This window comes from Cynoglossus semilaevis, chromosome 9 (assembly GCF_000523025.1).
Source record: "Cynoglossus semilaevis isolate Cse_v1.0 chromosome 9, Cse_v1.0, whole genome shotgun sequence".
NCBI classification, from domain to species: domain Eukaryota; kingdom Metazoa; phylum Chordata; class Actinopteri; order Pleuronectiformes; family Cynoglossidae; genus Cynoglossus; species Cynoglossus semilaevis.
The window spans coordinates 9,996,407-10,009,710 of NC_024315.1; the positions used below are offsets into that span (position 1 = coordinate 9,996,407).

Sequence of the window (13,304 nt, forward strand, 5' to 3'; positions counted from 1 at the left end):
TTCCCTCTCTCTCACTCTCTCTCAATCCTTGGAATGAATTTGAAGATTTTATGGCCGTCTCCTTTGACGCTGCTGTGAGAAAGCAGTTTTCTTATATGAGGGCGAATATAAGGCTGCGTAGTTATATTGCCTTGTACATTAATGATTAGAAGATGTTTACACACACACACACACACACACACACACACACACACACAGATGTCCTTGGAATTTTAGGACAGTTTACTCCTGTGCTGCAACAATAAAGTACCTGGTCCTTTTATTTTGTTTTGTTGCTGCTTTCATTAGCATTAAGTTAGCATCCGTTCTTCTGGTTACGGTGGCACATGTTTTTTTTAAGGTACCCCGAGGGTTGTTCTTCACATTTTTAAAAAACAAACCATTAGCTAATATTAGCTAGACTAGCCCAAACTGTGGTTTTTACATCAACATCTGTCAAGACTTCTTCAGACAGAACATGGCTGTACTTGGAGTACACTTGATGTTGCCATTATCGTAAGGGAAGTACATATTAAATTATATATTAAAAGACTTAAAATATAATGTCATATATTTTAACTCTAATAGAATAGTCTAGTATTGATAACCAATGTACTCAAAATATGTTGATTACATTACAGGGCTCTTGTCTTATATTAATATATTAAAAGGTTTATCTAATTACATTTAGTAAACTGTGCATATTATATTTTATTGCGCCGTTGTTGTAACTATTGCCCTGAATTCGTTTCAGTTCTACTGTATTTCACTGACTGTGTGTTTTCCTAAGTGTCTTCTAAGTGCAATAGTAAAAGTCCGATGAATATCTGCTCTACATGATCTGCTCCTAATGACAGTTAGTGTTGCATTTCTTCCCTAGTTTCTACCCATTAAAAGGTGCTTGTACTTTTCAGATAAAGGACATTGCAACTTGTTAGGTATAAAAAATGTCCTGCAGTACTTTTTTTTTTTTAGAAAATTGAACTGTGATAACCCTCTCAGCTGTAGCAGCCAGAGTAAAACCATTCTCTAAATGTTCTATTTTTCTGTTGAAATAGAGTTTGTATTGTCAATAGAACTCAACTTTCAGTAGGTTATAATGAGTCTGCTTTTACAGAGTCTCTACTGAGGATCCTCATCTCTAATCTCTAACTTTTAATGCGGAAAAGACAGAGAAAAAAGAAAGAAGCGCTGTTTTTGCAGCAACCATTTTATCCACTTTTTATTGTGTATTTTTTACAAGTATGATCAGGTTCTTTTATGTGTTTGACTTCAGAGAGCACATCAAACAGTTCTTATGACTAGGCTCAGTCTGCCACTGAAACGTTGTCACCAAGCCCGTTTAAGCAGAAAGACCAAGCTCTGTGAAGCAGCTCACCGTCACTTTCCTGTTGCCTCATTCACAGCCAAACAAGACATGCTTTTGTGTCCACTTACCTTAGTTACGTTAGGATGACACTGAGCAGAACACAGTCAGAGTCTCTGATGCAAAAGGCTGAAACAATTATGAATGTAGACTTAATAAAACATTACTCAGCCTCCGTTCCTTTATTTTCAGTCCAAGGTAAGTTGGACTTCGTAAAACTAAAACATTTTTTTTATCACTAATTCTTTTGTCATTCACCGTTTGCTAATATATTTACTGTATTTGAAACAGGATGGAAAAATGTATAAGTCTTCAAGGTTACGTAGGACATAAAGACAAGATAAAGTAGCAGGGACTATATATGTATATACATGTATGTGTATATGTATATATTTATATGTAAATATATAACATGGGATTCAAATTTAAGAACTCTTTTTTCACCGTAGGGTTAACAAGTTTTAGTTTGGTAACTGTTTCAGGATCTAAAAAAGGTTCAACTTTCTCTGAAGTACAATGAGTGATATCAACTCATGTATAAAATATTTGTTTAAGGATATAGCCAGAACTTAAAAAAGGTCTTGTTTGTATTTAACACTTAGTCTTTCCTAACAATAATGCTGTTTTTAAAGGAAGTGTTAAGCAGTTGTCCAGATTTCTCTTCGTGATGTTAAGTCTTCACCATAAATCAAAATGTGTAACGATGCTGTGTAATCAAAAACACCTTCAGGATGAGTTATCTGTGTGCTTCCTATGTAATTTATAGAGACCATCATATAAAAAGTGACAGATCTACCGCTACAACAAATCATTACAACATATCAACCAGCTGAAGTTAGCATTATCTCTCCTGCTACAGGCTGATTCATGACATACTGTAAATTAACTAAAGGCGTGATGTAGAGATTACGTAATTTAGGTTCAATGCATGTGGCCTTTGTAATGTGTCACCAAATTTGCAGTGACAGAAACCTACCCTGTACTAACAGAGCTGCTGCAGATCAGGTCATTTTTATTTTTTAAACCATTATAAAATACAAAAAGACAAAGGTAAGATTTTAGTGTTTTAAATAATTCTAGTTTCTTACTCGTCCAGTTTAACGTGATGCTAATTTTGTGTGAACAAGGAGCGAAAATGGCTTAACACCTACTGCAGTGCCTTCATTACAAGGTAATGAAGGTAAAACAAGGGTTGTGACACATGCTATTATAGGATAGCAGTTAAGATATATATATATATATATATATAGATAGATAGATAGATAGATACTCAACTTGAGTCTTGACCTCTGTCATGAAAGCTCTCATGAAAGCAATATTTTTGTATACTAAAGCAATTTGATGTTTCAAATATGTTTTTTAGACATTCTCCAATAGTTTTCACTAAAGTAAAAGTAAAAAGTTTGAGGACTTTGAAAGAAACCTTTGAGTAGACAGCAACTAAACTGGATTCAATTATATAGTAAAACTGATGCTGCACCCTCACCACTGCTCAGGTTAAAGTGTTCTGACAAAGTCACAAAGCACAGTTTTGTGTTATAATTCATTATGGATTAGCTAATCTAGCTAACTTTGCACATTGCTTTTTAACCATTTGGATCAAGCCCTACGATGCAGACCAGAAGCAGGGACTTAACATATAATAATTATATATATATATATAATAAATATATATATTATATATATATATATTATATAAATAATTATATAATTATATAATTTTATATATATATATACTTAATGCTCTGTTATGCTGCCCTCCAGCCATTATTGCCAGGTACCCCTGAAATAGAAGCATTGCCATAACAATAACAGAGGGTTTCAATACAAATAACAGTTGGTGGATCATGTTGTACAGTACAAAAACATGCAAAATGTTCTTTGCACTGAGTATTTTTTTTTCTAGAGGTGTGTTTCAGTGTCTACTAAATCTTCTGTTTATATTTTAAAACAACATTACACAGTAAATCTCCCTTAAATGACCGTGAACTTAACACAAGTAACTAATGCTCTCTATGTCTAAAGTATTTATTGATTCTTTTTGTTTGGCTGCCACAAGGGATCATCTGCTTTCATCTCTGCCTGTCGCCTGCCTCCTGTGCTGTTACATTCACCCAGACTTCTCATATACTAAAGGCATCACATGTGCACGAGTGACGACACGCTCTTACAACCACACGACAGTGAAAAATGACTAGTAAACATCACCTTCACTGTTTTTGTTTTGAAGAACATGAGGCAATGACAGTTCAACGCAAGTTGGGTACAAGACTGTCCGACCTGAAGAGTGGTTCACTGACTCTGTCGACAGCAGCTCACCTGTGGTGCTGGATTAAGAGTTGCATTTGAATTGTTATTGTGTTTAAATCCATGTGACCCATGTCTTGTTTAATGCACAGTCTCACTGTTGGCGAGTCTAGATACAGTATATGTTCCTTCGGTTATATACTATATAAATGTTTTTGGTTCTTGGGGTGGAGGGAGGAGGGGGTTGGCTTTAAAAATATTTTCTAGCTCAAATATTTAACAAAGAGGATTTTCCGCCTCTTAAACTCTACTTTTTTCCTCATTTCCTTCTAAACATGACTGTGTCCTAACGTCTCACTGCCTCTGTGCTGCCCATGTGCCCTGCTACTCTTGATTCTTCTAAATAATATTCATTATCAACATTCCGGTCAACACCATTATAAGTGACAGCTGATGAGCACATATTATTTTGTCTGTAGATGGATCCCAGTGCCAGGCAGGCCACTCAGCTTCACCAAAGCACCGCACAGTGATATCATTTTCGACAGTCAGGCCAATTAAAACTCAGGCCTCTAGGAATTGTCCAACTGCTCTTTTGTGTCTGTCTGGGCCTCGCCACCTGCAGCTATGCCTTCTGTCTTTTTGAAGGAGCCACAGTTTGCTCACTATGCACTGTAGCAGTTCTCACTACTATCACACCCCGAAACTCTCAAGGTTCCCCTTTACCTGCTCCCTACTCTCACTACAGATTACAATGTCATCTGCAAACATCATCGTACAATTGTAAGTCACCTTAAAAAATAAAAAGGGCATCAGAGCTGATATCTAATGAAACCCCACCCATACCTCAGACCCACGTGTTACTCTGACTACAGATCTACCCACAGTCTTACTGACCTAAACCACCCTCACATGCTTCTCTGCCTGTCCTGACTATCTCGGTCTACTTCAGCTCCACCAGAGAAAAAATTAAATTCTTACTTTCAATCAACAACCTGAGTTACTGTGTAAGCTCTTCTGACTTTCTCAGAACTTCTCTACCAGCATTTAAACATCAACACAGCTCCATGGTGAACTCGTGATTAGGATTTGGCATTCTTACTGCCACGGCCTGGGTTTGATTCCCAGTTACAGAACATTCTTTTAAGTATTCCTAAAGTGTGGGATCACTACAGTTTTTTTAAACATTTATTTTGAAAAAGAAAATACGAATCATTTTTATATCTGTGTTTCATAATTTACTGCAACTGGATCTGGGGCAAGACCCAGCAGTCACTGGGGGAAGACAAGGGAGACCTTGAATAGTTCACCAGTCCAATACAGTCCATACTACCTATGGCCTAGTTTAGTCCTGTGCACACATGGAGAGACCGTGCACACTCACTACAGAAAGGCCTGGGATCAAACAAGTGATTTTTTTTTTTTTATGAAAAATGCAAATGCACCAGACTTGCCACTCTCTTTTTAGGCTACGAATCACCAAACACACATAAATTAGTTCCTGTCAAATGTAAGTAAGGAAGTAGTGCAGCGTGTCCTTGTTTTCCACAGCTGACTCAATTTATCAGTCCATGGTCAAATCAGAGCTTATTTAGGTGTTGTGCTGTGGTTTAATAAATCAGTGGAGAGAGGTTCATATGTCTCTCTCCATGTTTAAATCTTAGTCATTTGCAAGGCACTTTGATAAATGACAGCAGATATTTTCTGGTGTGATGCTGTTTTCATTTCCTGGAAATGCGGTACGGACACAGGCAGTCAGAGAACTGTTCCTAAAATACAGCTGCTAAGTCATACAAAGAGAAACGATACCAGTCCTTTGGGAAGCATAATTCCCTTACAACTTATCATGACAGTAGGTTTTATCCCCTGATCCGTTCTTTCTGAGTTCATGTATTAGAGGCCTAGATATTATGCAGCTGTTTGTTTAGCAGCTAATAGCAGAGAAGGCTCAGTCGGGTGCTTGCAGTGTCGTGTGGCTGGAGTGAGCTACAAAAGAGGACAGGGACAAAATAATTCTCCCAGTTCAGCCAGCCCCGAGACTTTGAAGTTGTCACACCATGTACTGCTGCTGCAAGGAAACACACAGAGTCGCTCTGTTGTCGGGTCAGTGTTTGTTGCGTGTAGACCAGCAGTCTCTACAGTGTGCTCAGTCATGACAGGCAGGAGGCTCTGTATGCTAGTGTTATCATGTCCTCATTAGTCGTGTTTTCATTTGATCTTTATGTGGCTCTGTATCTCTTTCAGACTGGATGTACATATTTTTTTTTTTTTTTTTTTTTAAACACCCTAATCCCTGATTAGCTCCACCAACACAGGGCCTCGCCTACTAAGGCAGCTTGAGTCATCATTAAGATATACACAAACACCCCTATCATTCTCTCTGTGCTTTTTCCCTTTCTTGTCCACTGCAACCTTCTTTCAGAGAGTGAAAGGCTATCAGGGAGCTCAGATGCTTTTGTATCATTATAAAGTTTTTATTTTTCTGCAGCTGTGGTGACATTCTTCTGCAATCACAAGTGCATGTAAGGCCGCCTAAATGAGGCACCATGTATTGAAATGAATAACATGGTAAGGACAAAGTAGAGATAATAAGACTGTTATGATCCATGGTTGTAGAAACACATTCAACATATGAAGTGAACATATGCAGGGAGTCCAAGGTTTACGACATCCTCGTCCAATGGCGTTCGGTAGTGACGTTGTTCTCTTTGTGTATATTTGCCGCTTGTACACCATACATTGGGTTGTGCTACATTTGTTTTCTTCTGTTGGTTGTTTTTTTGGTGGGGAAACCTTTTGCCCTTCCTTATGGCTCCAAAGCATAAGTCGGACTCCTGATATTTTTATGTCCTATGATATATCCTTATGATGTAACCACTGTGTTAGTGTAGGTGAGTGACCTTATGTACAGTATATGAGTTCTGACTTACCTTGAAAATCTACGTAGGGCCATAGAAATGGAACACTGACGCAAGTCGAGGTCGCCCTGTAGAAGTGCTTGGATGTGACTGGCATGGAGTATCATTCATGGGAAATACCACAGAGATGTCTCTCTGTTTGTTACCAATGCTGTGCAGAAATCAACAATTTGTGACATGTGAGTATTTTGTGAAATCCAACTCCACTAGTGGTAGTTAGAAGCATGGAGTTGAAGTGTGATGCAATGCAGAAAGGCAAAAAGATGATGAAATCAGATTACGTCTCCTGGTATTAAGAGCAAGTCCTTGAAGTGGATTGACGCAAGTCCCTGCGATCTGTAGCATCACTGATGCTTTACACTTTTCAGAAACTCCATTCACAGAACAACAGCTTAAAATATTTGTGCATGCCTTCAAAGGCAAGTTTGTGTAAAGGGACTTTTTTCCCTCCGTTTTGCAGTGAAAGAAAAAAGTGCATCAATGATACTTAAACCTTGTTCTAACCCCATTGACTGATTTTTTTTTCTCCTCGCCACAGTTCTGCTTTTAGATATGACACCGCTCCTTTTTTCTCACCCTCTCTACCCCATTCTCAGCCTCTCCCTTACTTGCTGCTCTCTCCTCCACTGCCCCTCCCTTAGTCCCTCCCTTGCAAACTACTTGCTATTCAGTTCAGGGAGGCTGCAGGCAGCATTGCTCTAACTCCCTGTACTGCTGCTGCTGCAGGGCCAGACGTTTTTTTTTTTTTTTTTTTGTTTTCTCTCTCTCTGTCTGTCTGTTTGATAAGCAGACGTTTCCCCTTACTTTATTTTTTTCTTATTCTCCTGAAAATACACATCTAAAGCCCAACACACCTCATATTTAACCCCACCTATTTCCAACTAATCCCGAACCCCTCCAACATGTCATGACACCTGCTTTTTTAATATGATATTCCGTGGCTCCACGCTCAGCTTCCTGTTACCTTCAGTAAAAAACAAATAATATCATGCAGATTTCTACCATTGAAAAACAGTTTGTGGCCAAAAAGGAGGATGAGCAACAGGGTCTTTATGGTGTTTGTGAACTTAAGCTCTGTGGAAAGAAAGGTCCACATACTCAGCAGCTGATACTTCTAAAACTACATGATACCTATTATCGTTAAAATCTCTTTTGCTATTTCTTCGTTACAGTAAATTAATTGACAGTGATTCTTGAGTATGTGTGCCTGCCTTTTATATTGAGTTGTATTTTTCTTTTAACAACCTCCTCATATATAAAATGAATATTACGCATATTTTTCAGTTGATGTATATTTGATTCTTCCTTTTCTTCAGCAGCCATTTTAATTTTGTTGGCAGCTTCTACTTAAGCCTGTTTCTTTTCTTTCTTTCTTTTTTGCTTTTAAAACGTTTATTCAATGGTTGCATTAAGGCAGCCACTGTGAAGAAGAGAGTTCTTTGGTTCAGTTAACAATGAATATTCCACTGGATAAATATTGTTGTTTAGTGGTGAAAGAAGAAGACTTTGAAAATGTAACAATAAAAGAAATCTCATCTAAAGGCCATTAAAACTGAACCTCTGTTCATCCTTACACAAATATACAAATATATATATATATATATATATATATACAGTATGTTGTCTGGGAAATATTTCCTCCTAAATGTTCCACACTGCACTTCACTACAATAGGTCTATAAACAGTGAGTGGTAATGATTTACTCCCTATACATGTATCTTATACAAACAGCTCCTTTCATGTTAGTGATGTGCTTGATGATGAGCCAGATGCTGCCTCTCATCCTGACCTGCTTGACCACAGATGCTAATGGCCACTGACAGGCCTACGGTCTAAACATCAGCCAGTGTAATGAGAGGAGTAAGCAAAAGGCATCAGCTATTAAACATAAGAGAGCTGGTGCCAGAAGGCACTTTGACTCTTCCTCAGGCGCTGCCATTCTTTGCTGCATTAACTTTTACCCGACAGACAGAGCTGTGTACCGTGAGCTTACACCAATAAAAAAAAAGAAGAAAATCAAAGGAGTCATTTGGACGCCTGGCTCTTCATCTTAATTCATCTCTCCCTCTGTAACTGTGGCCGTAACATGATTTAATTTCTAATATCGAATCTCAGTTTCATATAGCTTTAGCTTTAACTTGTGAAATCACAATATTCAGCCAGTGGAACCTACACTGCACGTTCTACTGTAGGATTTATCAGAAGCTAAAATCAATGTTTTAAAAAGATATATTGCTACATACATGGGTCTGGAGATTCGCTGGAGATTGTGAGGAAGCATGAACAGCAGCGGTGGGTTTTTTTTTTTTTTTTTTTTTTTTTTGCCTGCTGCTGAGTGAATTTCCTGTTTAATGTCTGACTGAGATCATGGTCTAGTGGGGATGTGGAGGGCAGCCCTCCAGCCTCAGGGTCTGGGCTTCATCCCTTGCTGTGTACTGGTGTGTCCCAAAGTTGCTATCACACCCAGCTGTTTGGGAGGCGACTGCCTGTGTTCTCCCACAGCTAGTCTCCAGCCCAGAAAAACAGGCAAGGGTTAGGTCAGAAGGCGTAGATGTGGAAACCTGTGGCAAATTCACATACGCACATTTTCTGCTGTGAAGACCCCTGGAGGAGGTTAGGGCTAAAGCAATTCTTTGATATGTATTTCTACTGCTGTTGAAAATTTTTCTCGACCATCGAAAAAAAAAAAACCCAAACAAACAAACAAAAAAAAAAAAAAAAAAAAAAAAGAAAAAAAACATATATTTTTTATGTAATGCCATTAGATATTTGTGCCACGTCGAGCTGCAGCTCTGTTGCTAGGTGACAGTGGTAATATGAAATGAAAATTCTTGAGTCCTGACCACAGGCCAGTTTTATAAAGCAGGTTCAGTAAACTCTTCAGTTTGTTAACTGAGAAATGTAGGAAGGTCTGTCAGACCTGAGCCTGTGCCACAAAGACAGGTCATTTTTATAGACATAACAGTTTCTGTCAACAGTGGTGTTTAGACAGAAGTGCTAGGTCACTGGGAGGTTATATTTAAGATTCCTTACAGTGAAATATATGTAGAGTATTCTTCCCAACATTTGGAATGTACAGTCCTAAAGCTCTAAAGCTTTAACTATTTTTAGGTTCACCAACACTGCAACATTTAATACCTTCATTTCAACATTCATACATACATATGCATTTTGGTTTTCATATTATTGTATTATTATTATTATTGTATTATCTTATTGCATTTTAAGTAGCAAGATTGACAAGCAGTAAAGAAGCAAATCTAGACAAGAATGTATAAGAATCACCAGGAAGGACTTTAGATTCACTGCCAAATCTCTGTACACTGTAGATGATTATTTCTACAAGTTCAGAGATGAGAGTCTTACATTTGCTGCACGTTTGTCTTTTATTTTGTCTTTGACCAGCAGATTTTTACAGTGGAGCCAACAGCTGTAGCTCGTGTACTTTTTAAAATATATTCCATATTTTTTTTCATATTGATTTATTAATTGATTTTCATTTTGTGTATAAATATTTAAAAACTTCAGAGATTTAAGTTTCCTAACAAAAGGTCACACATTACCATAGGTCTGTTACATTATTAATGCAGGCGTTTCATTTAGTGAAAAAGCAACTGAATAAATTTCACTTTGACACCAAGCAACTTCTGCGACTAAAGTTACAAGGTAAAACATGAGATAAACCTTTACATCTTTTTAAATCACTCTTTTTTCTCTATATATTACAGTTGAGTTAGAAATCAAAACATGTCTCAGAGCCTGTGGTCATCACTGACTGCAGACTGTTCTGAAAATATCAATAAACCACAGTTGATCATTAACTGTCAGTTTTAGATTAAAGTGAGTTTGTTTAACAAAGGAAACACGATTGGTCACTGACCTGTGTTCATAACTAACAGATGGGTTTTTATTTCCCTCCTTTGAATAATAACTATGTTATGGACTATCTATCTTGGCTTTTTCTTATTTAAATACGGAAACATTTAACGTATTGACCATTTAATTGGATCTCATTTTAACTTGTTTTTAAAGATGTAAAACAAGATAGTGAATTAATTACTTAAATATTCAATAAAAACAGAAGATTGGTTGCCTTGAATGTCATTTTGTGTCAACTGAATGACCGATCTATAGTACAGAGTTCATACAGTATACTGTAGTAGTACACCACAAAGATACGTGAGTCAAGGTCATATTTTTTAGCCCCATGCTCCCCGGTGTATTATCTGTTCTTCTATTTGTGAGGTAGTTATTATACATTTATGTGTTTTCTTAGTTGGTCAGTAACAGTTAAAAAAAAAAAAAACACTATGCCAATCACAGAGATTTGTTTTTGTCCCAGGCACTGCACTGTGTTTTACACAGTATCCTGTAATCAAACTATTTGATAGCCATCATTGCACTGCTTTTAGTTCCACCTAATGAGAACAAGTCAAATTGGTCCGTCTGGGCCGCGACAGCTGAGGGAGCACAACTTATCTTAATGAGGATCTGGCTACCCATTATCTGCTGGTAACTCGACCAACATGTTACCACCATTATCTGCCTCCCCCCATCCCTCCTCCTCCATCCTATCTCCCACCCCCTTGCTCGCTTGCACACACACACAAACACTCTCTCACCCTCTTGTTATCAGCCTGCCTTCCCCTTTAAAGCCTGCTGCAGACATAACCGCATTGGACAGTAATTGGACCTCTCGCTCCTGCCTAATTGAATTGACAAGGAGCCGGAATTTATATCATTTAACACATTGATCTTGGGAGACAATAAGATAGAATACCTTATACCCCAAAAACCTCCCCCCACCTTCAGTCTCTTTCTCCCCCACCTGTCTGCAATTTTCTCCTCTCTGATTTATCTGCTCATTCCTTTGATTTGCCATGTTATTGCCTATGAATTAGCAGATTCATTCCTCACATCTCCATCACCCCTCTGCGTTTCTTCACATTTGAACCATTGTCAATTTGATTGCATTAGTTTCAAGGGACGTGTAGAGACATGACACTTTTTAATGTGTCAGAAAATATTGATTGTCTGCGATTTCATTAGGCTCGACCGTTGCGAAAAAATAAAAGCTTTGGACATTTATTCACACATTTCTCACAAATGGCACACAATAAATATAAATAATTTGCTGGCTAAAGAAAGGACCGCATCAACCTGCTGTATTGGGCTGGGAATGCAAATACTCAACGTCTATATCCAGTCTAATTGAAACCATCCTTTAAACACTGGCTCTGTTTTATTCTCCTGGTTTCAAAGGGCCGATATAAAATTGACACACCTGAAAACGATTCGCCCGTTTGCTCAATCAGAGGTCTTTTTCTGCCATTACTGCGTTTGTGCTCAGAAATACACTGATGTCTTTTGCACTGCATTGCACCACTGAATTATACAACTTACTTGGGAAGCACCATGAAAACCGGACATGCTCCTGTACCAACATTTGCTCCACAACAATGCACCATCCAGCACATCTCCTGGGTAAACAAGTGCAGCTGTGCTGCTTTCTTCCATTACCCCCCACGGTAGATGCTCATTTTGAAGTGGCCGCTTCCTTTCCCCTACCTCTCATGAATGAGTGCACACAGGGTGCAGGAAATAATGGATGAGGACAGTGGGGACACTGTCTACAAACACCACTGGGACTTGTTTTATAGACAAACAGGACAGGCACATTTCATTGTGTGACGGTCAAAAATAAGCAATCAGCGCTGCTGTAGGGAGCGACGGTTAAATCAACATTTATGGATGTGAATAGGAGCGCATAATGTGTTGCGCAATCTAGGACTTAGGAGCTTGAACTAAATGAATGGGTTGCCTTTGTCACCTACGCAAGTACAGCATATACACAAAAAACAAACATCAGGCTAAGACGCATACAGTGTGTGTACATTTGAGGCAAATTTGACTGGCAGAAGATTCTGGCAATACCATGAAAGAAATGGTTAGTGCCCTTGCCTTACAGCAGGTGGTGTCAGGGGGTGTCCAATTAGTAGATCACGATGTACAAATTGATCGCAAAGGCAATGCGGCTTGATCATAAGGAATAAAAATACATAAAAAAAAATAACAGAGAACATAGAAGGTATACAAAGTTTGTTCAGCCTATGACTAAATCTGGTCTCCACACGTGGCCCTGTAATGGACTGGTTACTGTCCTCACCCAATTACTTTTGGGATTGGCTACAGGCCCCATGTGACCCTACAAACGTCTAAGTAGTAGAGACAGAACTAGAGGTTACTTCTGTTTAGAATTGGCATTCACTTTGCTTAATGTAGTCAATAATCATTTCCACTGCTCCAGGCAATAACAACCTTTTAGCTCGTCCCAAACCCACGTGGCTTGTCCACCACGAATGCACTCATTAAACACAATTTGAATAGTTTTTGCTCAGAAAATATTTAGTCATTTTAGTAGCTAATTGTGTTCATGTTAAGCAAATTGACTTTGTCCAATCAAGTGAATTAACGAATCACTGACTCCGATTTTACTTACAAAAATAAGATTATCAGTCGAATTTAACCTGGACAGCTTCATTATTTCGGTAACCAGCTTTTTTTTAAACCACTTTTATTATCACACAGGCCTTACACAGAGTCAGTAGACAAAAAGTACCTACACATATCTTCTTGATACTGATTGTAAATGTTAGCCTGTGAAGAAATAAATTGTTTATTTGACCCCATTTATTTTGCTCTTTCACCCCTGAATCAAGGTTGGATTACTTTAGGTTCCAGATATACATACATATAAATATATAAATATTTGTGTTGTCTTTGACCTTTGACA

The 13,304-nt window shown here is 38.1% G+C and overlaps 1 protein-coding gene across 3 annotated transcripts in view; it reads left to right on the forward strand.

The window, feature by feature from the left end:
* Positions 1 to 13,304, forward strand: part of ctnna2 (catenin (cadherin-associated protein), alpha 2) — a 188,176-nt gene that overhangs the window by 109,137 nt on the left and 65,735 nt on the right. The window lies entirely within an intron of this gene.